Consider the following 27,798-nt stretch of genomic DNA (forward strand, 5'->3'; position numbering starts at 1 on the left):
TCTCCAGCCTGGGGGCCTCGGGCAAAGGGTCCAGGCCTCCCTGGTCTCATGCCCCGAGGTACAGAAGGGCCCATAGTTAAAATCAGGAAAGAGATAACTATGCTGGCCTTTCTTCAATACCTGCCCCTCATGGTCCTCTTCCGCCATCTCCCTAAGCTCTCTCTTCACATATCCTGCTTTTTTATTATCTAAGCACATTAATAATATATAATCTAAAGGGAATTTGATGAGAGCCAATAAAGAGCCGAAGCAGGTAAAAACACATCCCAGGCCATGCATTCGCCTCTTGCCAGCCACCAGGTGGGGGGCCTTGGACAGTCCACGGAACTGCGTGGAGCTTCAGACTCGTCAAAGGGAAGTCAAAGGGCCTCATCACAGCAACATTGCTGAGTATTCGATGATACTCACAAAGCTCTTGCAGAATGCCTCGTACCACCGGGAAGCACGCCATGAACACCACACAGGCTGGAAGCCCTCCTGCAGCACACCAAGGCCAAAGAGGGTTTTCACCTCTGCAGGGGACAGGTCAGTACGACGGCTCAGGGCAGTTCAACATGACGCAACTGTCTGCCCTTGGCATTCATAAGAAAACACACACACTCAAAATAAGGCAATGTCACAGTGATTGTGGACTGGGATTTCCAATTTCAGAGCAAAATGGTCGTCTTCCATCTGCCTAGAGAACACACTTCTCCCAGCCCTAATCTCAAAGGGTGAAAATTAATGTGCAGCTTGCGATACACTTGAAGAGAGAAAAAGAACCAATCCATCAGTGCACATGGTGCCCCAGGTAGCGCTTGCCAGAAGCCCGGGGAGCAGGGTGTGCGAGCCCTGAGCCGCAGCCTGCGGGCTGGTTCTCTCCAGGGACAGGGGGCCACAGGGAGTTAGCGAATTCCACAAATTAGCAAGTAAGAAAAAACCATAATTTAGAAAATTAGGGACACCGAATCGTGGCATGTGCAGTGTTCATTTATTTTGACAAGTATAATTTAATTTTACTTATTTGGGGTAATATTTCATAGTATCCTAATGAATGTGTGCTTGTCTCCTTTGTAAAAGTAATGAAATGCCAGGGACAGGAGGCCTCAGCACTGCGCTCTCTCCTTCTATCGCTCCTGACGGGCGCGGCGGGACCCCGAGGGGTGTGCATTCCAAGGCCAGGGTGCGCATGGCTACCCTGAGGAGAATTCACAGAGGGGGCAGCGTGGGGACCGCGGGGGGTCGCCGTGAGCACATGCACACTCAGAGAGGCGAGAGGCAGCGGGCCTTCTGGCGCCATCTAAAACGGGTTCTTCTCCTCCACTTTTTACAAAAAGGCATCTTATATGCCAAGGAGCAGTGCGTCATCCAGATTCTCCCATTTCTGCCAATGACTTCCTTCCTCAAGACAAGAAGACGTGGGCACTTACCAGCCTCATCTCCAGTCACCAGCCCCTCCTCTGCGCCCTGTCCAGTCTCTCCCTCCTGACTCCTCACCTGCCCACACCACCGGGGTGTGACCCCTCGCCCTCTCTGCCCAGCTCCGCTCCCTGCATCTCCTTCCATCCCCTGCCAATGCTCTGGTGGTCACGCTAGTGCACGGCTCAGGACGCCCCCTGGTCCCATGCCGCTGCTGGCATCAGCCACGGCAGGAGGCCTCAGGTCCTGGGCCCAACTCACGGCCTTCCACAAGGCCCTTCCTGATTCTTTCTAAGCATGTTTTCTCAAATATGAACCAGAGTTCAAGCCTAGAGGTGCCACTGGGAAAAATCCACTGAACCTCAGTCTCCCCATCTACAGATTAAAGCAAATGAGCCAGATTAGCCCTCCACTCCCGGTACCTCCATGCTACCCCCTTCACTCTGCCTAGTCTCCAGCCCCCACCATTACCCACCTGGAGCTCACCTGAGGCCTCAGAACTGCCCAGCCCGGGGCTGGGGCTCCTCCCCATCTGACCGACCCATCTGCCGTGTCTCCCCACCGCAGTCCCTCCTGCTGGCTGGCCGGCCTCGTCTCTTTCCTGGATCCCCTTACCTCTGAAACAACTCGCTCCCAATCTACCTCCCTGGTTTCCTTCTTCCTATTTTCTTCAAATGTTACCATTCCCCAGGATTTTCAGTTATTACATTTTATCTTTTTGCTACTTTTATTCTCACGGTTTATACACCTGGCTTATAACTGCTGTGTAAAGTTTCTGATTTACGAACCTGCATCCCAGCCTCAATCTTGTTCTGGAGCTCGAGGGGCTCACAGTCCTCTGAAAGGCCCACATTTCCTCTTGGAGGTCTCATGACGGCTGGCTGAATGGTCCACATTTCTACCTCAAAGAAAACCTGACCCACACTGAGATGGCGACGGCACCCTCCAACAGCGACTTCCATCCACTCTCCCTGACTCAGCGAGCAGCATCGTCTTCACTCCACAGGGGCAAACCAGACCCCAGACCTCCACTCCAGCTACTGACGGGGTCCTTTAGTAACCCGAGCATCGGCCAGCACTGTTACCCCAGGCCTTCATTGTGTCATCTCTGCAACAGTTCATTAATTTGTGTCACCCACAACTCTCCCCCATCGAATCCGTCCTGGAATGCAGTCATCAAGGCATGATTCAAGCTCAGGTGCCCCGGGGGCTTCCCAGCTGGCACCCTCTCAGTGACTGCTCAAGCCCTGTAGCAGGAGAATGGGGGGCCCTTCATGATGGTCTAGACTCTGCTCCCCTCCTATGTCAGTTCCCCTCATTCTTGGAACTGATCACACAGTTCAAAAGCCGCCTTCCCTGACTGGGCCCCTCCATCCACAGCAAGAGTGTCCCATCCTCGGAGCCCATGGGCCTCCATGCAGGCCTCTCTCCCAGTCCTCACCATATCATCCTCTACCTGTCCACATGCCTTTCCCATCAGACTGTGTACTTTGCAGGCAAGAATCTTGACTTTGGATCATGGCAGCCCCAGCATTTGCCCCACTGTGTGGCACACAGTAGGTACTCAGTGTGTGCTGCATGAATAAACAAGTGGATTAAGCATCTTGCAGGCCGCTGCTGGAATACCAAGCTGAAGGAATTTGCTGTCTTTCATCATGTAGAATCTAGTTCCTGGTCTCAGGCTCTAGGCTGAGGCCTCTAGTGTCTGTGACCAGGCGGCACCTGGCATGATGAGGGAAAATGCAGAAGTGGAAGAATAAGAATGAAAATCCCAGCCAGTTTCTGAGTGGTCTTGTCTGCCCCCCTTTGGTATTCACTGTCCCACCATTTAACACTTGAACTTTCAGCTGCGGAGATTTGGAGCGAGGGAGCTTCATTAGTCAACAAGACATGACAACATTCTGTTACAGTGAGATTACACACACCTACGGGGTGTTAGGAGACACAGAGTAAGACCCAGCAACTTCAAAGGCTGCAAATGGTGTTATCTTCCAACAGCACATGGGAGAATGTTCTAAGAGATAAAATTCGCAAGACAAATGGTGTCCTAATTGACATGCAATGCAAGAAAGGAGCCCACAGAATGCTGAATACATTTCTGTCCCAATGTTCCTGTGTGAGTATGTGGTGAACTGAATCAACAAAGAATTGTGAGTATTTCTAAACAGGGGAAAGAAAGTACATTTCTGGAGCAGCAGACTCCAGGGACCATAGAAATCTATAGACATTACACCATTGTGTCATAATTTCTATTCTAGCTTATTATTTATTCCTTACTGTTAATGCAAAATGCACATGTCTTTATTTGTTAAAGGAGGAAAAGGAAGTGGATTTCTTTCCACATAATTGTATTTCCAATTACGATGGCGCTCACTGTGTAACTGAACAAGCGAAACTCCGTGGATTCTGGATCAGGTTCCCATGGCCTTGAGAGCTCACAACCAATCCTTGTTAGACCCGCACACACAGATCCATTCTGTCTTTCATGTAGGTTGACTTTCATGTCACTGCGTTCCTTCAGGTAGGTCCCTGTGGGCAGCCTCCCCTCTGGCCGGCTGTGCTAACTGGACGTGACATGGTTTCCTTATGCTGGTGCACGGAGCACTCTGTGAGGTCTTCCCTGCGGCGGTCCTGGAGACCAGGCCAAGCTAAGCCCCTTCAGATTGCAGCTTTCCCCTCGTCCACTGTCTGTATGGGCAGTGTGGTACGTATGCCACGCCCAGGCTCTGGGAGAGAGCAAGGGATAAGGCATTCCAGAAAGAGGGCTGACAGTGACCCCACCCAGACGTAGATGTCCAGTGTAAGGAGGGAGGGTGTTTACAGACAAAGCAAGCTTAACTGAAAAAGAGAAGGAGACAGAGGAGGGGGCGTATGTTATTTTATTCAAGATGACCAGGGAAGATTTTATTCAAGATGACCAGAGGAAGTGATATTAAAGAAAAGGCACAATAAATCAAGCCCTACAGATAGCTGAGCAAAGAGCTGTTGTAGCCCACCTACCATCGTTCACCTGCACCCCTCACCCTCCTGGCCCTGCCCATGTTTCCCCTCCTCACCCCCTCCCTGGACGACTGGACAGCCTCAGCACATCTCCCTCTCAGTCTCCTTGTCTTTCTCTCTGCCTCCCTCTCTCCACTCTCATGGACCTACCTGCAGAAAATTCTGTGATCAAATCTAAGCCTTGATATACAGAAGGGGGGATTTAAAATATGACAATGTCTTCTCTCTCTGTGATCTCTCTGATTCTGATGAGATCAAGAAAATCAACATTAAAAATTTAGAGTCCCTAAAACACCTTGCCACCTGCTCTCTCCTGCTCTGGGGCTAGAATCTGTATGGCTCAGCCTTTGGAGTAACTGCTGGAAAGGAACATAATTTCAGGGGAGAAATAAAAACACCTCAGTTCTACATAGCGCTATACAGAGACTCAGCCAGGCACGTTACACTTATCTTTGTCCTTAAAAGGTGTTTTTCATCTGACAGCAGTCAGGGTCCCTCTTCTCTTAACTTGCATGGACTCCTCGAGCCACCCGTCAGCACTGCCAACTGCCCCATGAGGACACTGCAGCCAGGGGCGCCGGAATTACCTCTCCTGGTGCTGAATGAATAGGCCAATGTAACTAGCTCTGAGCTCCGCCAACAGGCAGGGACGGATCCCTTGGCCGTTTGGCATGTCCCCCTCTCTCAGGCAGTCAAGACTTCCTGCATGGGTCTCTCTGCCTCCCTGAGCATTGTTGAGAAGTCTCCTATCAGACAACAGTTTGTTGTAGATGCTCTGTCTTTTCTCTGTGTTTTTCTAAGATCGCATCCTCCTCTTTGGTAGCATTCAATTTCACTGTGATCATAGTTCAGGAATGGATTTATTTGCATCTCTCCTTCTTCCGACTCACTGAGACTCCTGACTCTGCAGACACAGGGCTTCCGTGAGCCATAAAACAGCTGTGCTCATCATGTCCACATTTATTGTCTGTCCTTCGCTTTTTTCTCTGCTCTTACATTCTCTTGCTGGAGGCAGGGTATCTCTAACGGAAGGCAGATGGTACCTCAGGGTCTCTAGAGCTCAGGCCAGCTATGCTTCTCAGGGTCTCCCAGGTGATCTTTTCCCGCTAAAGTTCGATACACTTTATGCAATATCATGCGAGATGTGTACTTATGACTTACATCTTAATTAGTGATTGTAAGTAAGAATGGCCAAAACCTCTCGGGACATCATCTATGACTATTACACCTTATTTTGGTCAGGATGCAGGAAACAAATGTGAAACCAGTATTATGTAAGTGCCACAGCGAGTCAGAGTGAAGCCCGTCCTCTGCGTAGGCGTACAAGTCAACTGCCCCCAGGGCAGGTCACGGGAGCCGGCTCCCTTCCGGTGCGCCTCCCACCTCCTGCACTATGTGGGCTTTTACAGTATCAGGGAGCCTGGAGCACTTCATGGGAAAGCCGAGACCTGGAAGTGTGCGGGTGAAGCAAAGGGCCAGAGAAGAACAGGAGTTAGGTGAGTCCGTGGTCTCCCTGGCAGGCCATTTGGCTCAGCGCACAGAGGAGAAGTCTGAGCTGGGCTCCATCCCAGTGCCCGAGACATCAGTCACACAGAGGCTCCCAGACCCTCCCAATTTCAGCGCCACCTAGTTTACCTGGAACTTGCTGCAGTGGCGCGTGGCAAAGGGCAGGACGCCCGGAGTTGGAGGCAGAAGTGAGAATGTGATGAGCCTTTTACTTTGATTCACCAGATCTGATTGCACATTCTATACAGTACATGCCAAATGGCATATACCACAGAGCACACATCACATAGCATATACCATGTGGCATGTAGTACAAATAACATTTACAGAGGTCTTGAAAATGTATTTTGCAACCAAAGGAAAAGAAAGGTATTCCAAGTTGCAAACCCAGAGCGCAGCCTCTGGGACTGGCACGGGTTTTGAAGGGGGTCGGGTGACCAGGGGCCTGCACAGGTGTGCAGGGAGGTTGGAAGCACAGGTGTAATAAGCTAAGAAGCTTATTCTTTAACTGCTGGGAAACAAAGCTTGATGTGTGAAAAGTAATTCTGGAGGCAGGTGGGAGACAGGTTGGAGGGTGAAGAGCAACCCAAATATGGGAAACAGGTTAGGTGCTTTTGCTTTGTGGGCAAGAATGGTGGGGGTCTGAAGCCGGGAGTGACAGCCGTCAGAGGGAAGAGAGGACACCAGAACTCTTGCAGCAGCAGAAGAAACAGAGTTTAGTAAATTAGAGGTGTGTGTGTGTGTGTGCGTGTGTGTGTGTGTGTGTGTGTGTGTGTGTGTGTGTGAAGGGACTAGATTTCTAGTTTGGGCTAATTATGGGAACGCCACTGATTGAAGACAGACAACATGAGAAGCATCAAGTGGTGCAGGACAAGGCCGGGAGAGAAGAACACGGACACATCACCTGCGGGGTCGAGGGGAGGTCAAGGGGCCTTGGTTATTCTCAGGCAGAACTGACCTGCAGACTTTGAAACCGTGTGTCTGGGATTCCACAGAGAGATGTGAGTGGGATATAAAGGTGTCAACATCGTGAGCATAAAATTGGAAATTAAAGTCTTGGGTGTCAGTGGGAATACTGAGAAAACTGGTAGAGCCCTCGGTGAGGGACTGTGGGAATGGGTGAGTCTTAGGAAATGAAAAAATTGTGAGCATAACTGAGAAGCTTCACTGGGATGGAGGAAACTGGAGACACTGAGGCGCTAAACCTCGGGGTGTGCTGTGGGCGCACCAGCCCCACTGGGCCTTTGGAAAGAGGGGGCATGGGTCCAGGGTCCGGCATGCTCAAGCTCCTGCATGGTGGCCTAGTCCAGCCGCATGGGACCCCCAGAGCACAGGGCCGCAAGTCAGCAGATGTTGCCCTTTTCTTGATGCACAGGGACATTTTGCTTGGACCCTCCTAGAGCCTGTGTGTGTGTGTGTGTGTCTGTGTGTGTCTCTGTGTATGCGTCTGTGTGTGCGTGTCTGTGTGCGTGTGTCTGTGTCTGTGTAAGGCATGAGACTGAATCCTTGATGTCAAACTACTTCCCCACGGAACCGAGCTGCTTCTCACGGGACATAAACGTGAGACCGTTTCAGGCCTCTACTCTTCTCCATGATTTCACGAGATGTTTGTTATGTGTGATTTAGAAACCAGATCTTTCTTGTAAGATCTTTCTCCTTTTTTCTTCCAGCCACCAAATTAGATCCCACTCTAGGAGATTGTGAGCACCCTTGCTTATCTGAAAAGGTGAACTAATAATATCCAGTTCCTGGTCTCTAACATGGTTAATAAATGATGGTAATGGCAATGTACTTGAAATGATAAAAATCATCAAGCTTATTCAATGGGCACATTTCCCTGGACACCTTCAGTTGAGCCATAATTTTGTTTTTAAGGTTGTAATTTTCAAAGTGGAATTGCATTTAACTCTCCATTTTTCTTTAGGCAGCAGAGATAAATCAGGGTCTAGGAACCTTTTATCTGAATAATTAAAAGGATATAATAAAAATGCTTTCTCAGCCCCATAGACTGAGCGAGCTTTGAGCTGATAATGGAAGAACCAAACAATTGCAGGATGAGGGCATCCACGGGGGTCCTGAGCCTGCAGGAGGAGCGCACAGTAAGGGCGATGTCAAGGGCGATGCAAGGGGACAGCAGAGGGCGGTGTGTCCAGGGGGCGGGGCCGTGGGGGGCCTGCACACAGACAGGAGCAGGTGTCTAATGGGCCAGCCTGGCAGGGAGCCATCTCCCAGGTACAGGAAAACCTCTTCCCACCGTTCCATTTATAGCTTCTCGGATCGGTCATTTTTCAAGAGAGGCCGCAGGACAAGGATCTCTGACTTGCACTTCCTTTGTATCCAGCACACATCAGCAATGACCTTAGCTTCCCTATTCATAACACAGGGCAGTGGTCCTCCCACAGGCCACCACGGTATAGTGGCTTGGGCCACTGCGGCCCGTCGCTGTCTCTGGGGTGGGTTGAGCTGCCTCTGGGCTGGGCTGGGTGTGCACCAACCTCCTTTGGTTCGGAAGACAGCAGACATGGTGGGAGGCAGACCCAGCACATCAGGGCCCCTCCCTGGGAATGCAGCCATGTCTTGGGGTTGGGAGGTAGGGGGAGCCTTGAGCTAGCACAATTCTGGCGACGGCAAGATTTCCAGGAGGTCAGACAGGCAGCATTCCGGGCAGGCCAGGGGCTTATGCCATGTGAACAGGACCAATCTGCAGAATGGGCCCAGCACCAAACGACCTACAATCACCACCAGTGACACCAAACAGAACCTGGCTGTTCAGAGAATGTCTTGGGCCCTGAATGTTTGCCACATGCATTGCAGCAAATGAAATTCTTCTGATAGAGGAAAGATTTTGTGTCCCAGCTTTCAGGCAGATGCTGTTTGGGGGTGAAATGGAGATTAGGTCCATGAAGAGGACGCTGGTCTTCATGCTTTGTGTGGAAAGCTGGTAACACACAGTGTATCCTTGGAGTGGACCCTGCTGATGACCTTCCTTTGATAGATGGAGTTGCTCAGCTCACACGCTTTTTAATGTGGTTTTTGTAGAATCTTTCAGAGCAAGGAAGAAAGAGAAGGAATGAGTGAGTCTGTGTCTGCCTCCCTTGAAAAATCACCGTGGGCCGCAGCAAGCCTGGCAATGACAGTGTGAAGTCCGTCTGCTGCTCGCAGTGTCGGATGGCAGATGGGAGGCACGTGCATCTCTGCAGGATGACCTGAAGAACAGGGCCTTAATTAAAGGACGTGCTCACAGCCTCCAAAAGGTGCTGAATTGGCCCCATGTAGGCCAGCTTTTCCCTTCCCAGAATCTTTTTAAATCTTTTCACAGCGGGTCATTCTCCTCCCTGTAGCCCGGAGCAAGGGGGGGGGCTCGGGTTATTATTTGCCTGGCAATCAAACAGCCAGGCAGACAGCACCGTCGGGCCAACGGGCCCTTCTGTGGCCTACTCTGCAACTGAAATGGCTCCCGGGGATGGGGCCTCAGCTGCTGCCTGCTGGGCTGTCTCTGATTGTCACTGGGACTCAGCCTTCTGGACAGCTCAGGCCGAGAATGGCACCCCCTGCTTTTCCTCCCTGGCTCGCTGGGACCACACGTCCTCTGTTCCCACCGGGATCCCGGTCTGTGTCCCTGGAGGCGGAGGAGCCGTCTCCTCTGCTCTGGGGTCTCTCGGGCTTTGACCAGGAACAGCGCAGCCCTTGCTTCTCCGCCCCAGTCTGGGCATCCTCACTGGCTCTGATGCGACGTGGTGCTGGTGCGACCCCAGGGCCTGTCCTCTCATGTTAGGGGTGTGGAACTTGAGGGGCCAGAGGGGGAGTGAGTATGAAGCAAAAACAGACCTTGAGTGGAGGATTACTGATTTCCAAGCATGAAATGGGAATCTCCTGCCGCTTCTGGGAGGAGGGTCCTCCTGACCTCCTAACGCCTGACCAGGAGGGCATAGACCTGGGAGCCCGAGGGACAGTGGCAGGTCTGCCTGCAAAGGCCACGTGCTGAAGAGTGGCTGCCCTGCACCTGAGAACCAGGCCCGTGCCTGCCCTCCATGGCCTCCAGACAGTGAGCGAGGGGAGGGAGGCTTTTCTCCAGCAGAGAAGAGGAGAGGCGAGCAGCGGGCAGGCAGGACCTGGTTGGAAGGGAGGCGGATGTGCAGATGTCCCAGAGATCCCTCCTTAATGTCGACTCCACACCCCACTGCCTGTTTAGTGTGATCCAGGACGCAGCCCACTGTTTACAGATGAAATCCAGGGAGGTGACATAATTTGTCTGACATAATATGTAACTAATTAGTGGCAAAGCTAAGACCCTGTTATATGATCTCCGTATTCAGAGCTTTGCAAATGTTTCAAATAATCACATATCTGGCATTTTATGACCTTTTTATCTTTAATCCCAAGACTGTACTTGCTTTAAATCAATGTACGTTGTGATCCACATACAAGACCAGTAATAATTCCTATTTATTTACTGAGCTCCTATGGTGTACCACATGTTATTCCTCCATACACACATTCTCTGCTGTGACCTAGCAGGGTGGGCATTATCACCTCCATCCTGCAGATAAAGAAATTCTCACCAAGAAGCTGGAGTAGCAGAGAAGATGGCAGAGACCATGCCTCAGCAAGCAGGGAGAGTGGGACGGGCACCCCGAGCTGCCTGGTTTCAAAGCCTGTGGTGATCACTTCCTTAGTATCAAAGAGCTCAGGGAATGATGAGGTTTATTTTAACAGGAGAAGTCCCACAGAATCATCTCAATAGATTTTCCTTCCTTAATCTAAGGAAGGAAAGAAGGGGTGGAAATGTATAACATGGGAAACACACAAACCACACTGCTGGACATTAGTAAGCCAAGCCCCTCCTGAAAATGGCCCAGCCCTTCTGTCCCCCCACCAGGGCCCTGGGGCTGGAGTCCTACTGCGGCCGGTGCTGTATTCCAGGGGTCAGGGAAGGGGGCTCTGTCCTGGGCTCCATCCCACACTGTCACAGGCCAGACTCATGCAATGTACACAGCACAGACACACACACACCACACACACGCATCACACTGACATTCATGTGTGCACAGACGTATACCATGGACTTCACTGAGCTTAACCATCTGCTGAGTCTGACACAGACGAGCTAGAGGGCGGGCAACTATAATCTGATTCACAGTGAAAATATATGATCTTTGTGTCCTGCCTCTCTTAACTGTCTCTCTCTTCACTATTCTGTTCTACTCAGCACTTCCTATTTACACATGTTAACAGAGTAGAGGAAAACGTTTGTTATCCAGGGTTGTATTATCTGAAACGTCCAATATCATTGCATGGGAGCATTTTGACTCATGACTACCCCTGAATACACACAATGTGATCAGAGTCCTTGCAGACCCAGGCTGCCAGGCACATTTTGTATGTGCACAACACACAGGATGGCCAGTCTTCTGCTTTGTCCCCAGGAATAAATATCAAACGTTCCCATGGTAATGTGATAGGAGATAAGGCCTTTAGTGCTGTAATTGTACAAGGGAGTGTAAATTTGCATCTCTTAACAATCAGTACTTCTTTGAGAAGCAGTGATAATGTTGTATATTTTTCACTAATACATGTGACCTGTACTGAACACCAGCTGTAAGCTTGCTTTTTCACCATATAGTCCTGCCATTGCACGTATAGGTATGGTTTGGGCTTTAAGTTCTTTTTTGAGGAATTTGTCACTCAGGAAAATGTGAAAATATTCCATGTCATCCAGAGACAACCCCTTTGGAAATAGAAAAGTTCCCACAGATTCAGTTTTTTTCCTTTTTATCGAATGTCCTTTGGGAGGTAAAGCTGCAGGGATGGAGGTCAGCTGCCTCTGTCCTAGGAATCTTTCAAACCCTGTTCTTTCAAAGGGGTTGTCCGGGACACCCTGGGGCCCCCACAGTGCAGACATGCATGGCTGACTGATGGCCGCACTTCAGTAGAGGGGCTTACAGAACGCTCCTGGGTCCTGCAGGACTGCCATTCCGAATGCTGGGCCTGGCGCTGCTCAGAGCAGCCCAGGGACTGTGCTTGTCCAGGCTTAAGAAGACCCACTGCTTGTGCATGAGAGCATGGGGGGAAAGAAGGCAAGAGAAAAAGGAGGCCCGGAAGGTATTATAATAGCAGGATTTCCTACTAATATCCCTCCTCCAGACACAAGTGTGGTACCCAATGCCAGTAACCCTTGATTCCAGGAAAATAAAAACCTAGCAGTCAGCAAACATTGAGAAGAAAAAGAAAATCAGGTGCACAAGCAATAGCCGGGATGTGCTGCCCAAAGGGCGTCTGCCGGAGGATCCCCAGGTGCATACGCTGCCCAGAGGACTGCAGGGCGGCCTTGCTCTGCTGGGAAAACCCCAGCCACCTCTGGGGGAGCTGGATCGATTGGAGGCCACCTTTTGTGAAAGTGATGCTATCACTGCGGTTGTAATTTATGCAAAGAAATTCTGCAGGCAGGATGACTGAATTACAGCACACAACGCCGGGCGTCCACAGCCAGCTGCCCCTCGGGTTTCTCACTTTTATCTACACTGAGATCAGGTCTGTGAACATTTGGTGCACATGGCTTTCGATCAGGAAAACAGAAAATTTCCACATGTTTCTGTATATTTTTGAAGCAGAGACAGCAACCCCTTCACATCTGAGTCTAGGAGGAAAGGCAACATGATTGCTTTAAAGAAGCATCCAGAAAGGGTTTTTCCTGAGCCATTCAGCCAACTTTGCTTAAAATAAAAGCCCTGGGAATCTGCCCCACAGACACGAGAGATATCTCCCTGCAGGGTGACACATGCTGAGGAGACACAGAGGTCAGCATGTGATCCTCCCAGACACCACCTAGCCCGTGACCATCACAGGACAAGGGGCCCAGGGCCCCTTGCACGCTGGCCCCCATTTCAGTGCATCTCTGTGCTGCCCAAGACGGAGGTAGGTGGAGGGACCCAGGGCTCCCAACGTACCAGAGGTGGTGCCCACAGCCCTGCCCCGACTGGTGACAGGTTAGTTCCCACCCCCTCCAGCTGGGGGCGGGTAACAAACGTGCTAAAGCCATCTGCTTGACAAACAGGCTGGAGCTCCTCAGTGCAGCCTGACAGCGAGGGGTGGTAACCAGCATGGGCGACTGAAAGTTGTTTAAATGGACACACTACCCATGTGGGCTGATTCCCAGGCGAGGTGCCTTTGTCTCCCTCTCTCCCCAAATAGCTAGCATTCAGGACCACACTGATGCCAGCGTCTGGGCACAGTGCAAGCCGGGTTGGGCGTGCTGCCCAGTGTGAGCAGGGCCCCCACCCCCTCCCAGCACAGCCCCTGTCTACACACCTGCCCCTGCCTCCCTAACAAAGGGGCCTGCTTCCATCCAGCGCCGGCTGCACCGGGAGGCTGCAAACCGGAAGGAGTCTGAAAATGGTGAGCAAGGGTTCAGGCTGGTTCTGGCCCTCCTGGGGAACCTGGCAAAGAACAGCCCGAGACGGATTCCGCAACTCTCGCTGACCTTCTGAGCACTGGGTGGAGCCTGCTATCCATCATGTCAGGGAGGAGGTGTCAGCGCACGGGGCTGTGTGTGTGTGTGTGTGTGTGTGTGTGTGTGTGTGTGTGTGTGTGTTTTTAGAATATTAATTCACACTGAAATCCTAGGGAGCATTTACTAGCAATGAAGCTTTTACCCCCAACTAAGACAGACTGGGAATCAATAAAAAGCTTATGTGGCTGGGTCTGCTCTCGTCTCACACACACAGGAGCACACACACACACACACACACACACACACACACACACACACACACACAGGTACACACCCATACGCCCCTCGGTACTAAAACTGACCTATGGCCCAAGGAAAAGCATAACTCAAGAAATGTAGTTTCCGATTCAAATTAAAGTTCAAACCAGGATTGTGCCTTTTCCTTGGAAAGCGCCCCTCAGAACGTCCTTCAGGGCGCAGGCCGCAGATACTCACCTCACTCGGCGTGGACTTGGAGGCGAAGGTCTAAAACAGCTTTGCAGAGGTGGAGTGGCCCAGGCGCAGCGTTTCTGCAGGCCTGGGGCATGTGTGAGAGGACACCTGGGGCTGCCGCGCGCCCCTCTCCACCCGCACCTGCGCCTGTGAGCCCAGCACGCCTGGGTGGTGAGATGCGCGTTCATTCCCGGCCTGTCCTCCCGCTTGACTGCCACCAGCACTCGGGGCAAAGCCCACGCTGGGCCTGGGCAACGAGCGGTGCGGGCAGGGGGGCCGGCTAGCCCGGCGCGCCCCGCGACAGCTCCCGGGTGGACGTCCCACTTCTCTTCCTCAGGCTTCCCCAGCTCCTCTTCTCCTCCCCAAGACTCGGGCACCGTGGGCGCAGCGAGCTGCCCGCTCCCCTCCTGCCCTGACTAAGTTCCGTGGGAGAAAGAAAGAATTCTTAGGACATCAATAGCCACAAGTAAGGGCAGTGATAAAATGCTTAAAAATGAAAAAGTCTTGTTATAAGATGGTGTATACAGTATGATTCTCTTATAAACATAAATATGTACCTGCAAGGTAAATATCCATAGAAAATACAGGAAGAATATAAACCAACATAAATGAGGTAGTTCCCTCTTGACGGTGTGATAAATATTAGTTCTATTTGGTTTTCCACACTTCCTATTTTTTTCCTAAATGAAGTACAAAGAAAGTGTTTCCTAACAAAGACATATACTACTGCTTCTACAATCATAAAAGTATTAACTTAAAGAAGGCAGACAATCTGGACACTCATCTTTCTATTCTGAAGCTACCATAAAAATTAGCAAACACATCATTTAAAGTTCTACTCAAGTAACACTATTTGTCAGTGGGTTTTCAATCTTCATCTTATTGATTCTGATTTTTACCTTAGTCCCTTTTCTGGACAAGAAATCCCCTGTGGTTTATCACAAACTGCCAGTTGGTTCTGGTCACTGGCACTCCTGTGCTTTCCCATAATAGAACCCTGGCTATTTAGCTGGACGTGTGGCCCATCAGAATAGACTACATTTCCCAGGCTCCCTTGCAGTGGGTGTGGCCACATAGGTGGGCTCTGGGTCATAGGAGGTGAGTGGAAGTTGCATTCATGATGTCACAAGAGGCATGTCAAGAGGGCTTGTCCCTTTCTCTGAAATTCAAGCATGGCACTATGCCCTTGAAATCACGTCTCCCACTGACACACGCTGGCAGTGCTGGAGCTGCCATGCTTGCCCTGACTCCAGCCCCTCCATCCCCAGGTCTGGCCTCTGAGGGGGCTTTGGGTCTCATCGCCAGCCGCTTCCTGGGTCCTGGAATGAGGTGGGCAAATCCAATCTCTTATGAATCCTTAGGTGCTCCACTCTCTAATATTTCTTTGGTTTCTTGAAATTAACCAAGAATTTCTTCACTTTCAGCCTACTACTTGCCAATATTCTCTGTTGTGTCAGTTTGCCATAAAATACCCATCCGTGCTTCCTCTGGGCCATCCCTCCCGATTACAGCACCCCTACAAGCTGCGTGGGGTGACGGGTGTACTTTCCAAAGCCCTAGGTCTTGCCTCTGAGTGGCTTTCCCCATTCAGTATCCAGGCAGGAGTACTGATTTCTGTGGTTGCCTTAGCCTCGAGTCCCCCCTCCAATGACACCCTCTGGGGTGTGCCCTGACTAACACAATGAGTGGGGAGCTGGGTGTACAGACCAGCTTCTGGTAACAGGTGGTCTCTCGGCCCCACTGGCTCTGAGACCAGCTGGGATATGTCCATGCTTGTTTCTCTGGAGGCCCTTCTCTCCCATGCCTGAACCCTGCCTGCGGCGGCCAGAACAGTGAGAACCTCCTGCCTTGCTTCACGGTCCTCCCCTGCCCTCCTTCTGAGATCTCCTCTGGTTGGGATTATACACAGAGAACTTGAATCCACTCATGCTGAGCATAGGGGTGAGGACAGCCCCCCAGCTTTGCTCTGAGGCGCATACATGTCCTCCTCACGCCTCTGCTCTCAGAACAACACAGAACCCCCACTAAATACCCTTGGGTATTTAGGTAGGTGACCTGCGCTGTTTTCCCAGTGTCCGCAGGCCCGAAGCCTGCTTTAAATTATTCTGGCATTCTTGACATCAAGGTCATTGAAGATGGGGTCTCTTTCAGGATGCAAACACCCTAAAGGCAGAGCCCTCTGATTGTCCATCAGCTGATACTTTTCCTGGCCTCAGATATTGACCATCAATTCAACTTTTGTAAGATGCCAGTTAAACTCAGATATCTCCATCCTTAGTCCAGAAGTCTTAGCCTTAGATAACATCTTAGGGCTTCTGCATAACAAAGGAAACAATCAACAGAGTGAAAGGCAATCTACGGAATGGAAAGACACACTTGTAAGCCACATGTCTGATAATATCCTTATCCTTTCGTTTGATATTCAAAATATATAAGATATTACTACAAATCAATAGCAAAAACACAAAAAATAATTTAAAAATGGGCAAAAGATGTGAATAGACATTTCTCAAAAGACATACAAATGGCTGCAGATACATGAAAGGTGTTCAATATCACTAATCATCAAGGAAATGCAAATCAAATCCACAGTGAGGTGGATTTGAAACCTTCATGAACTGCTGGTGGGAATGTAAGTTGGTGTAACCATTATAAAAGCAGTGTGGAGGTTCCCCAAAAACTAAAAACAGACATAGCATATGATTCAGCAATCCCACTTCTGGATATTCGATATTCATCTGAAGAAAATGAAATACTATCGTGAAGAGAGCCCTGCACTCCCATGTTCCCTGCAGCATTGTTCACAATAACCAGGACATGAACACCACCTACTTGTCCATCAACAGATGAATGCACAAAGAAGTTGTGGTTATATATTGCATATGGTTATGTATTAAGTGTGCATATGTATATATATTATTATTCAGCCTTTAAAAAGAAGGAAATCCTGTCATTTATAACAATTTGGATGAATTGGGAGGACATTGTGTTAAGTGACATAAGCCAGATTCAGAAAAACTAATACTGTATGATCTCACTCATGTGAGGAATCTGAGATCATCAAACTCATAGAAGCAAAGAGCAGAATGGTAGTTGCCAATAGCTGGGAGCCAGGGGGAGAAATGGGGAGATGTTGGTCAAAGGATACAAACTTTCAATTATAATATGAGTAAGTTGTGGGGATTTCATATAAAGTCTGGTGACTGTGGTTAATTATAATGTATTGTATACTTGAAATTTCCCCAAAAGGTAAATGTGCACATTTCTCAATTGAAAAGGTACCTATGTGATGGGCTGGATATGTTAATTAGCTTGATCGTGGTGCTTAGTTCACAATGTAGGTGTATATCAAATCATCAAGTTGTGCACCCTAAATACATTCACATTTTTTTGCCACATATCACTGTAAAGCTGGGGGGAAAGCTTTGACTTTAGTGGACAGGTCATTTTTGTAACTGGCAGCAGGCTCACAACCTGGAACCTCTTTGCACCTGTACCACAGGTAAGACAGGTAATCCCTGTCCCTGGCATTCTGCAAGGCAGACTTGCGTGCCATTCTCACTCCGGAAGACAGTTTCTGTTATCCTAGAAATCCACGCACCGGAGATGGGGGCTGTAGCATCACCTTCCACATCCTTCCCTCTTTGGGGAAATTCATCTCACCAGCAGTCTCTAAATTAGAATTTTGGACCACAGTGGAAGAACCATTGTATGCTGTTGTTTCTCCAAATTAAATTAAATCTGATGCAAATTTCTCTTCAACCTGCTGGTTATAAATTAATCTCAGTCATGTTTTGAGTCATTCTTTCTGGACTTGCACAAAATTCTAGAAGGTTCTATACATTCCAAACAGTCAAAGAAGTGTTCTCTGCTCTTGGCACCCAAGTATCCCACAGATAAGGTATTGTCCATCCTACACCCTCCCGTTTTGAGGCGGGCTGTGTCGGAGCTGAATCTCTCGCTTTCCCCAAGGTCATCGCTCAGCGTTCAGGGGTCACACAGTCCCCAGCATCTCTGTGTCTGGGGCCAGGGACTAACTGAACAGCAGAGACACAAAATCGACAAGAAGTGATCCCACTCCTGGCCCCGTGACACCCCGGGTCCCCACCTGTTCTGGCGGTTCTCTTCTCACTGACTACGCCGCACCTTGGTTGCTTCCTAGTCCGGCTGAGCCAGCTTGACTCCCCGGGAAACCCAGGCTTCCAAAAACCAGACCTTGCATCAGGACACTTCTGTGTTTGGCACTAGGACACGGAAGTGTTGGTAATCCCAGGGGCAAGAGAGCTCACTGCCTTGGCTGTTTCCTCAGGAATGGGGAAGGAAACGTGTCCACAGAAGGGGAAAAAACGCCAAGGATATCCTAATAACACGCCGTGCAAAATTACAGTATTAACATTGTTTCTATTTTTAGTCAGTAGTGTCTTGGTGAAGGTCCAGGACAGGAGCAGCCAGCAGGCGTTTCCCCTACTCCCTGACTGCTAACGATGTGCGCGTGCTGGAACGAGCGGCCAGTGAGGGCAGGGGGCCAGCGGTGGTGGGGACCCTGGGATGGCCTCGTCACCTCTTGTCTAGTGGGCCGCTTGTGAGCTGCCCAACAGTTTTTGTTGGCATTTTGGCTTCTCAGAAGCACGCTCTTTTCTTCCTTCCAGAGACTTACCATGGGTAAAGTTTCTGGATAAACAGGGCGTGACGTTATGGAGGCTGCTGGCCACTGGGGGAGATAGATAGCGCCCTGTCTCTGCTGAATGTCTATTGTCTATTATACCCAGGCATCAACAAAGTTTAGGACAGGGATCCCAGCACTTAGTGTCCGTTCTTGTCATCTGATCATCTTACAGCACGAATGAGGATTCTGCCCACTATTATATCTAAGATTTCTCTTCCATTGCACTTGCCTTTTTCTGCACAAAGAAATGTTGACATAGCCTCACGTTTAGATAAAGGCCAGCAGGCACCCTGAGGACATTATGAGATGCAATGAGGGTGATAAAGCTGTGCTAAAGCAATTTTGGGTGGTCTGGCAACTGGAGGGACTCTGGTGGAGGCCTAGAAATCATTTTCTTCTGAGATGAGACCTCCTAAGCGGAAACCAGAGAAATGCATCAGACACAAATGAGGCAGCAGGGCTGTCTTCATAAATTGCAGCCTGTGGGCCTTTTAATGTGTCAGCGTAACCTGGCTATTAGCCATATTTAATTGCTATCTACAGTAAGTTCCGTAGATCATTACCGTATCAGTCATTTCTCAAAGATCCTCTTTAGCACAGGACTAGAGAACGCAATAAATGGCGTGAGAGCAGCCGATGGACAGGGAAGCCCCTGAGGGGAGCTTGCACGCGTCAGCCGGCCCAGGGAGACCTTCTGGGCTTCCACCAGCCGTGATGAGATCCACAGCGCACACTGGGTCTCTTGCACTGCAGAATGTTGGACCCAGAAGGAGGTGCTATTTCCCTCCTGGGGGTCTCCTCTCCAGCAATGCACACTGATCCCTTGTGGACTCAGCTAGGTCCCCTGGGCCTGGCTGGAGTGGAAGGGACTGGGGGCGGCCACAGTCCATAGCTAAACACCCTGGAAGTCGCAGCTCATGATGGACACTCACATCGACAATCTCTCCATTCAGCAGGTGCATGTATAGTACGTGCCTACACAGCACAGGAACTATGCAAGTCCACTGAGGTTCAAGGTCAAGTGACACCTGTCCCTGTTCCTAGGATGTAACACTGCAGAAGAAGGCTGGCAGAGACCAGGAGACCTAGTACACCCACTCACTTTATGACAGGGACTCTATTTCTCATTTTGTGATTATCCTTTTTTTCAAGTCTTATTGTGGAAATTTGAGCTATGTACCTTGTTTCCCTTTAAAAATGTGTTTTGAATGACCAAAGGCACATTTTGATTTCTCCCTTCTCGGAAGCTCCTCAGATGGAACTTGAGTCCGTCGATCCTTGTGATTGGAGTTTCCACAGGTGCATGAGCCCGTCTTCCTCAGAAACTGACCTTCTCTGGGGTCCCAGAAACACCCCCCAGTTGTACAGGCACCTCTCCCTGGGAAATGATCTTCTCCCTGGGCTGGGGACCTAGAGGGTGCAGTCAATTCCCACTCAAAATTTCCAAACAGCACAGACAGTGTGACCTGAAGCCCCACACGCCAGGCACACTTGGAGGCCAGGGTGGGCAGAGGCTTTCATGCTGCGCCACCTGGTCCAGAAGGCCGGGCACTGCTCATCTGTATGCAGAGATGATGCCCCAGGCCCGCTCCTGGCTCTGCAGAGCTGGTCCCGCCCAGCTCTACCTGCTCACAGCATCTGCCACTCCCTGAATGTCCCCAGGCAGCTGCTAGCTTCTCATCCCCTAAGATGTATTTCTGGTTCCAATAGCCCATAAGGTTCTTGGTCTCAGCCCCTGCTGGGTGCTCCATCTTTCAGTTTTGCCTTCTTCTATGGTACCTGGAAATGTGTCCTCCTTATGTGCTTTTTAGGAAACCGATGGCATTTTCAAAAAGGTGCTTCTGTTACTCAGCATTCCTTCGGGGCGGAGCGTGGATCTGGGTGTTAAGCGTGGGTTCGGATTTGCTTCTAACCGGGTACATCTTCACATGAGCTCACCTCACTTTACCACAGGAACCTGGGCCTTGGAGAGAAGGGACAGTGACAGCTTCAGGGCCAGCTTAGAATCAAGTTGAATCATTTTATCCCTGATACTAAGGCAGAGTGGATGCACAGCAGCCTTCACCGTACAGACAGAATAGTGGGAAAAGTACACTGGTGTCAGGGCCTACTGGTTGGTGCCCAGTTCTGGCCCTCTCTGTGCGCCTGCGCTCTGTGGACAAAGGAGCAGGTGGGAGGCTTAAGTGAGCTGGTACACAATGGCCACAGCACAGCACTGGGTGCTGGAACGGCCACAGCGAATGGTCGCTTCTCTTGCCCTGCAGGAATGAGGGCTGGAATGATAGGGATGGGTGGCCCTGGACCCGAGCAGGCTGGAATCCTGGGCTGAGCTGTCACTTCCAGAAGCGGAAGACAGAACCCTGCAAGATTTGAGATGGAGCCAGAATACAGAACACGCCCTCGGGTCCTCCCCCCTTGGGTCCTCCCCTTTCTGGCCTCCCCAAGCTGACTGAGCAGAACTCACTCAGGCTTTGGAAAACTCACTTCACAGAGCTCACCTGGTGAGGAGCCACTGCACCATGCACTGTGGTGAGACCCACCTGGCTTTCTACACCCGCTGTGCCACAGATCATGGCACCCTGGCCAAGGTGCTGACCTGCCAGCATCTCGTGCCAGCACCTCAGGAGGGGCGTGGTGGCACTGGGCCTCAGAGGACGCTGTGAGCTCCTGGCACAAAGTGGCATGTGAGTGTGAGGCCCTCATGCGGAACTGTGTTAAGGCAACAGTAGGTCCTTCCAAGTAAAACAGAGATGAGGTGAATCGAGTCTCTAGGGTTTTTTCTGGCCTCTTTTTTTTTTTTTATTTCTAGTGGACTGCACCTTCCCCAGAATGAGCTTCAGCAACGTAACCTCAACGACCGGCACAGAGAACATGCTCGCAGGGTTTACGGCAGGCCAGCAGCAAGGCTCCGCTGTCGCCCTTCCCTCCCGAGGCGGTCCGGCGTCTTGGGGGCCAGATGGCGCCATAGTTAGAGCACATTCCTTGGGCCGGCAAATCCCTGCCGGATCCCAGCTCCCAGCATATCAGCTTCACCACCCAGGTCAAGCTCATCTCTACTCCTCTGACAGTGACGTGTGGCTAGGAGGTGACGCACAGCAGGCAGCTGCGTCTTTGGCACACAGCAAATGCTCAAAGACATGTACCTGCTAACACCACTATTGCTATAACATAATATTAATAACAACAACAACAATATTGTGTGAAAGTCATAATAATATGTATTGAAGAGGAGTAGGGACATCCTGCGACTTCCTCGTAAGCCGTTTGTCTGACCAGAAAACACAGAATCCAACACAGCCTCTGGCTTCCTCCAGAGATTCCGAAAACACTGCTCAGAGGCAACTGGCCCGAAGGACTGAGCTCAGCTCTGCTGCTCTGAGGTGGAGGAATGTCCACGATGATCAGACCATGGCCCAGGATGACTGCAGTGTGGGGGCTGCCTCCTCATTCCGCCCCCAGAGAATATTTTTATGATTGCTTTGGTCTCACCTGTTGGCAGTGGTCCATGTGCATTTGAAGCCCAAATAGCAGGAAAAGACCTGGGAGTGGAGGCTACATCTCCAAGCAAAACACACCTGAAGAGAGTGCTGGCACTGACTGGAGAGGGGGTGAGGGGCCGACCTACAGATGGACATCGAGTGTGAGTTAGTTGTGGCCGTTGTAACGCAGAGCCAGGACAGCCCTTGAGGACCGCATCATTTCAGACCCCCCTACGGAGCCATTATTGCACCAAATTTCTTATGTCTGGGCTTTGCCCCAGACCTCCTGAGTCAGAATTCTGAGGCTAGAACCCAGTTCTGTGTGTTTGGCATGAAGGATCCTGATTTGGGCTTCAGGCTGATGCACGGCTGTGCACACATGCCCTTGGGTGTGAGAAACTGAAGTTGGCTGGATAATGTCACTGCCCGGGCACACAGCTCATCGGTGGCAGAGCTGTACCAGACCCTGAGCACTTTGACCCCCAGTCTTAAGCAGTTTGCCCAACACTAGATGCTTGAGACACCAACGAGGGACCCAGGGGTGAGTCCAGGGAGCTTGCGACCCCACCACAGTGGGTCTGGGGCAGTGGAGGGGGCCAAGGAGGAGAGACCTGGGGGCGCTGTCCCTCCTTGCCAGCTGGTTGAGAGAGGACAGGAGGGAAGTGTGGTGGCCACTGGGACGCTAGGACTCGCTCAGGAGGGCTAGCAGGGCTGGCATGCTGGCGACCTCCTTTCCCCTTTCCTGACCATGTAACTGCAGCTCCAGCACGGACACTTCCTGGGTTCCTAATCTCACAGGCCACTAAGGACAGAAAGGGACCTTCCCAAATTCAAATGCCATAATTCCACACTGAGACACAGGCTAGGGTGGGGAGGCAACTTGCTCAAGTTCAGTCAGTGCCTGGGGCACAGAGCTGGGACCAGAACTCAAGTCTGGGGCCCCAGCTCTGTGCCCCACCATCCCATATCCCCATGTGGCCCAGGCGCCAGGAGGGTGGATGGTCTCCGTCTCCTGAGGCTGGCAGCCTCCTGTTCCGCATGAGGCAGAGCTCCCCGCAGTGACCCGAGGCCCCCGTTCATGCAGAGATGCAGCCCGTGGCCCCCCCACAAGATGTCCTGAGTCAAAGCCCCCATGGGTGAGGCTGGGGAATCAGCTCAGCAGGGCATGACTCTGTGCCTTAAAGTTTGAGAAACCCTGAGATTAGACCTCAAAACTCTGGGACAGAAAGTGCAATGCCACAGGAATGCTGATGTGAATATGACATCTGTTCTTTCCCTGAAGAATTATCCTCCAAGCACCTCCAACCTCCAAGTAGCCACTGTCCCCTGAGTCGGGAGCTGCAGCCGACAGGACAACCAGATCCTGCTCAGACGGAGGGATCCAGACAAAAATGGAGCCCCAGAAACCCGGGCAGACATTAGGGATTCCTGGTGCCTGGGGTGGTGGGGACTGCCACCGGGAGAAGGGGGCGGAGTCGGAGGGGATGGCTCATCACAGTGACACGAGACAGTGTCTGGTTACTTACAGGAAAGCTCGGCCAGGACTTGTCTGAATGCTTCTGTCCCAAAGGTGGACACCTGGCTGGACCTGATCCCCTCAGCTTTTATGGCTAACTCTTTATTCAAATGACCTCTTGGGGTACAAATTCAATCTCAAAAAAATCATTAAATAAGTAAAATCCATGGAAACATTAAAAAAATCAGTGGCTGCTAGGAGTTTGGGGAAGGGAGGGATGAACAGGTGGAGCACAGAGGGTCTTTCAGGCTATGAAACTAACGTGTTCAACATTATAGTGATGGACACGTGTCATTATCCGCTTGTCCAAATCCATGGGGTGCACAATGCCTGGAGTGAACCCCAAGGTGAACCAGGCCTTGGGTGGTGGCGGTAGGTCAGTGCAGGCTCACCGGTCGTCACAAATGTCCCCTCTGGTAGGACGTGCTAGCAGAGGGGGACCTGTGCATGTGGGAGGCAAGGGGGAATGGCAGTATGTTCCTTTCAATTTTTCTGCAAACTTAAAACTACTCTAAAATAATAAAGTCTTAAAAAAAAAACAAGAATCACTAAACATGACTGAACCATGTGCATTTTAAATGTGTCATCTGTACACCTGTGGAATTATCAGGAATCAGGTTTTGAGACATAAAGGGCCCCAGGTTGCTCAGGAGCTGAGAGCAGGGGCTTGGGCCCAGCTGGTCAATGAATCTGGAGACCTGGGGAAAATCCTCCTTTCTCTGAGTACTCATCATGTCTAGTGGGCAGGGCTGGGGGCAGTGAGGATCCCCGCTTCGATCTGTGATGTTCTAGGGCAAGCCCACAATGCTGGGGAGAAAAGAAATCAGAATCTCACAGACAGCAGGAGCAACACAGCACAGAGTTTCTGCAAAGCCAGAAAAACATGCTTTCTGGAACTTAACAGCGAAGTGCACGCAGCAGTGTGGGGTCCCATAGTCTGCATGTGTGAAGTTTGTAAATTAATGTCACAGGAGCCAGGAAAACACCTGTTCTGGAAGAACCCAGCTCAGGGGATCCGGGCATTTGAGAAGAGGCTCTGCAGACCCAGTAGAGGGCCTGGGAGCACATGGCGGTATTTAGAGGGAAAAGCTTCCGGCTCGATTGTGTTTCCCAAAATGTGCACATCTGGATTCGGGCCTCTTGGGTTGGGGTATGGACTCCACTGGAACAAAAGCCCGTCTCCAGGAAACTGCCTGGGAAAAATCAGGATGAGGCCGGCCGCCCTTCCCTCCGTGTGGGCTCCCTGGCTGTGTGTCACACTGCCCTTCCCAGCCCACTGCCACCGAGGCACATGCCCCAGCAGGAGGTGCCACCTGGCCCTGGCATGTGCCCAAATGGCCAGCCTCCACAGGACCCCTGCTCAGCCCCATGGTGGGCTCATCTGAGGAACATTTGCTTAATTCGAGATCAAAGCAATACTTTCTTCTTCAGAAGAAGAAAATTAAAGGATATGTTGGAGAGATGAAGGATACAGTTAAGTTCACGCACAGGCTGTTTAGTAACTGAGTCTCTGCCTCCTCGTTAAAATGACTTTATAGCCACCGATGGTGGCCTTCTTACCCCTGGTCTTCAGTTCCTGGAAGGGAGCTATGAAAGGGCCCTGCTGATGGCCCAGGAGTGGCGGGGACGAGGGTGTTGAGAGCTGCCTGAGCTCTTGATGGCCAAGAGATAAAGGCTGTGTGTCTAAAGCCCGAGCTTGGGCTCTGCAGCCTCAAAGAGCCGGAGGTCCCCCGGTGCTCCGGGGCAGTGCTTGGACTCCATGACCCCAAAGGCAACTTGAGCAGCTCTCAAGCTGAAACCTCAGTGCTTGGAGGTCACGCAGGCATCTTTCCAGGTCGCCAGCAAACAGCTTCACAGCCTCATGAGAGACGGTCACCATGAAAGGTTGTGGGCTGCAGGGATAAAGGGAAGCAGGCGTCTCCAGGGCAAGGTCCACACTGGTTAAAACTATATGGGAGTTAATAGGAGGGAAGCAATAAAAAATTCACACTGCTGGATATGAGACCAAAATGGAAGATGATACAAGGCCCAGTGGCCACTGGGTGGGTCACACATAGGGTGCACGTGGGTCTGAAACTCCTTCTCAAGTGGCCCCCTTCAGCCTGGGGCCTGGGAGAGGCACACTTCCTCTCCCTCACTTCTCCTCCTGCTCATTGAAAGAGAAGGAAAGAGGAAAAAAGGGACCCGTTAGCAGCTGATGGCTCATGCCAAGCACTGTTATGGGTACCTGCCCAGGTCCGTCGTTAGTACCCACAACACCTTCCGACAGGTACACAGTATTGCATTTTACCAACGAGCTCTTGGGGAAAATGCGAATGATGACATTCTCCCAGAGACTCTGTGTGACTTGGTCCAGGGTAAGCCGCAAAGCCCAGATTTAAGCAAGTTCAGCCGAAAGCCCTTTCCTCCCTCCCCCGCAGCACCCTGGGGATATCCAAGCTTGTCCTTCGCTCTTGCTGCGCACCAGAATGCCACAGACCGTGGCCCATTGGCCAGCTCAGAGGGGAGTGAGTAGGGCCCGAGGTTACCTGGGTCTGCCAGGAGGTGGGTCAATGCTCCAGCCAACACAGGCTCCATCCAGGCTCTGCCCAGACATGTGGGAGGGGCTCCCACCTTGACGGTTTGAACCTCATTCACTCAAATGAACCCACTCTCTCACACTCTTTTTTTAATTAGTAGAATTTAGGTTTTAGATGTATAGAGAAATAGAGCACATATCATGGAGAGATCCCATATACCCTTTCTCTACCCCCTCCATGTTTTCCCTGCTTTCACACCATCGTTACTGTGGTACATTTATTGCAATTGATGAAGCAATATGGCTGTGTTATTATGAACTAAAGCACAACGTTGTGCAGTCTGCGGGTTTGGACAAGTGTGTGATGACAGGTGCATCATTACGGCATCACACTGAGTCATTTCTCAGCCCTAAAGATCTGTGCTCCCCCTGCTCATCGTACCCCCCCTGGGCTCCTGGCAACCACTGACCTTTTCACTGTCTCCATAATTTTGTCTTTTCCAGAATGTCGCAGAATTGGAATCGTGTAGTCTTTTCAGCTGGGCTTTGCCTCTTGGTAACATGATTGAAGTGCCCTCCACTCCTTTTTGTGAAAAGCTCACCGATTTTGCAGCTTTCCCTTTTCACAGAGGGAAGGAACAGCTCCCCTTTCTCCCTGGACCTCAGGTATTTAGAGTATCTGTGATACCCAGAAGACACGCCTGGTCCAGAAAGTATTTGGGTAAATGTGCTTGTCCCTTTGAAATATCTAACTCCTGACGCTCTCTGCCATTGTCATGAAGCCTAAGAAAATATCATCCTCAAGAAGGCACTTCACAGAGAGTCTTTTAAAAACTAACTAAATAATAAAGGACAGGCAGAAAGGTTGGAGACGTGGAGACCAGTGGGCATGGCCAGAAGTATGTGCACTGCAGACCCACAGAAGGAGCTGCTTGTGCCAGGCTCACTGATCATCAAAGCACGTCCCCACCATGGTCCTGATGGATGGTTCCACTCTCCCAGGGGGGAGGTGGAGGCACAAAGGCCGGCACAAGGAGGAGGGAGGTGGTGGCATTCTGAACTTTCTGCAGCTCCAGGTCAGCCTGGGCCACTGCCCTCCCTCCTATGTGAGGCTCCCAGGGCACAAGGGGGAGGGGAGGGCCTTGCCTGGCTGCCCACAGAGGGTCCCTCCTTGCAGTGGGCTGCCTGCAGCTCTTCCGTGGGACGAGGCCACACTGACAGGTGTACACCCTTACAGGAGGGGCCAGGGAAAAGGGAGCAGGCACTCCCAACAGGATGTCATGTGGCAAATACGGATGGAGCATGCGCATTCTGGGGAGTGCCGGATACCCATGCCTGTCACCGTCTTGGTCACCTTTAAATCAGAAAGGTGCCCTGGGTGCCTGTGGAGTGGCGTGCACGTGCCAAGACCATGTAAGCGGCCAGCTCCGTCAGCGAACCACACCCGTGTTCCCTCTAGTCTCAGTCCAGTTCGGCTGTTGGCCACTGTCTTCATTAGAGCATTAGAGATCATTAACACAGCACACTATGCTAAGTTGAAACTTTTAGGAAGATGAACGTTACTGGTTGTCTCTGTGAATCTTCCATTTAATTTTTGGAGTTTTTTTTGTGTTTTGTTTTTTTGAACATTCTAAAACTCTTCCTGTCTGTTAAGTATTCTGTCACTGCTTAGTATCTTAGAGACAATTCGCAAAAATACAGACCCTAAAGAGTGTTCACGGGATGCCAAAGTCACCTCCCTGCCCCTCACCCGCCCCTCCGCGGCTGCCTAAG

The 27,798-nt window shown here is 50.9% G+C and overlaps 1 long non-coding RNA gene across 2 annotated transcripts in view; it reads right to left on the minus strand.

Annotated features, from left to right (window-relative positions):
• Window positions 1–2,763: 2,763 nt before the first annotated feature.
• LOC118973942 (uncharacterized) overlaps window positions 2,764–27,798 on the minus strand; it is a 39,465-nt gene continuing 14,430 nt past the window's right edge. The window contains exons 2-4 of one of the 2 annotated variants that reach the window (XR_012122947.1): window positions 13,850–20,475; window positions 10,467–10,664; window positions 2,764–9,110 (exon numbers count right to left, since the gene is read on the minus strand). This is a non-coding gene — a long non-coding RNA (uncharacterized lncRNA). The remainder of the gene's footprint in view (window positions 9,111–10,466; window positions 10,665–13,849; window positions 20,476–27,798) is intronic. The other variant, XR_012122946.1, reaches the window with a different exon arrangement.

The sequence above is a fragment of the Manis javanica genome, chromosome 1 (genome assembly GCF_040802235.1).
Source record: "Manis javanica isolate MJ-LG chromosome 1, MJ_LKY, whole genome shotgun sequence".
NCBI lineage: Eukaryota > Metazoa > Chordata > Mammalia > Pholidota > Manidae > Manis > Manis javanica.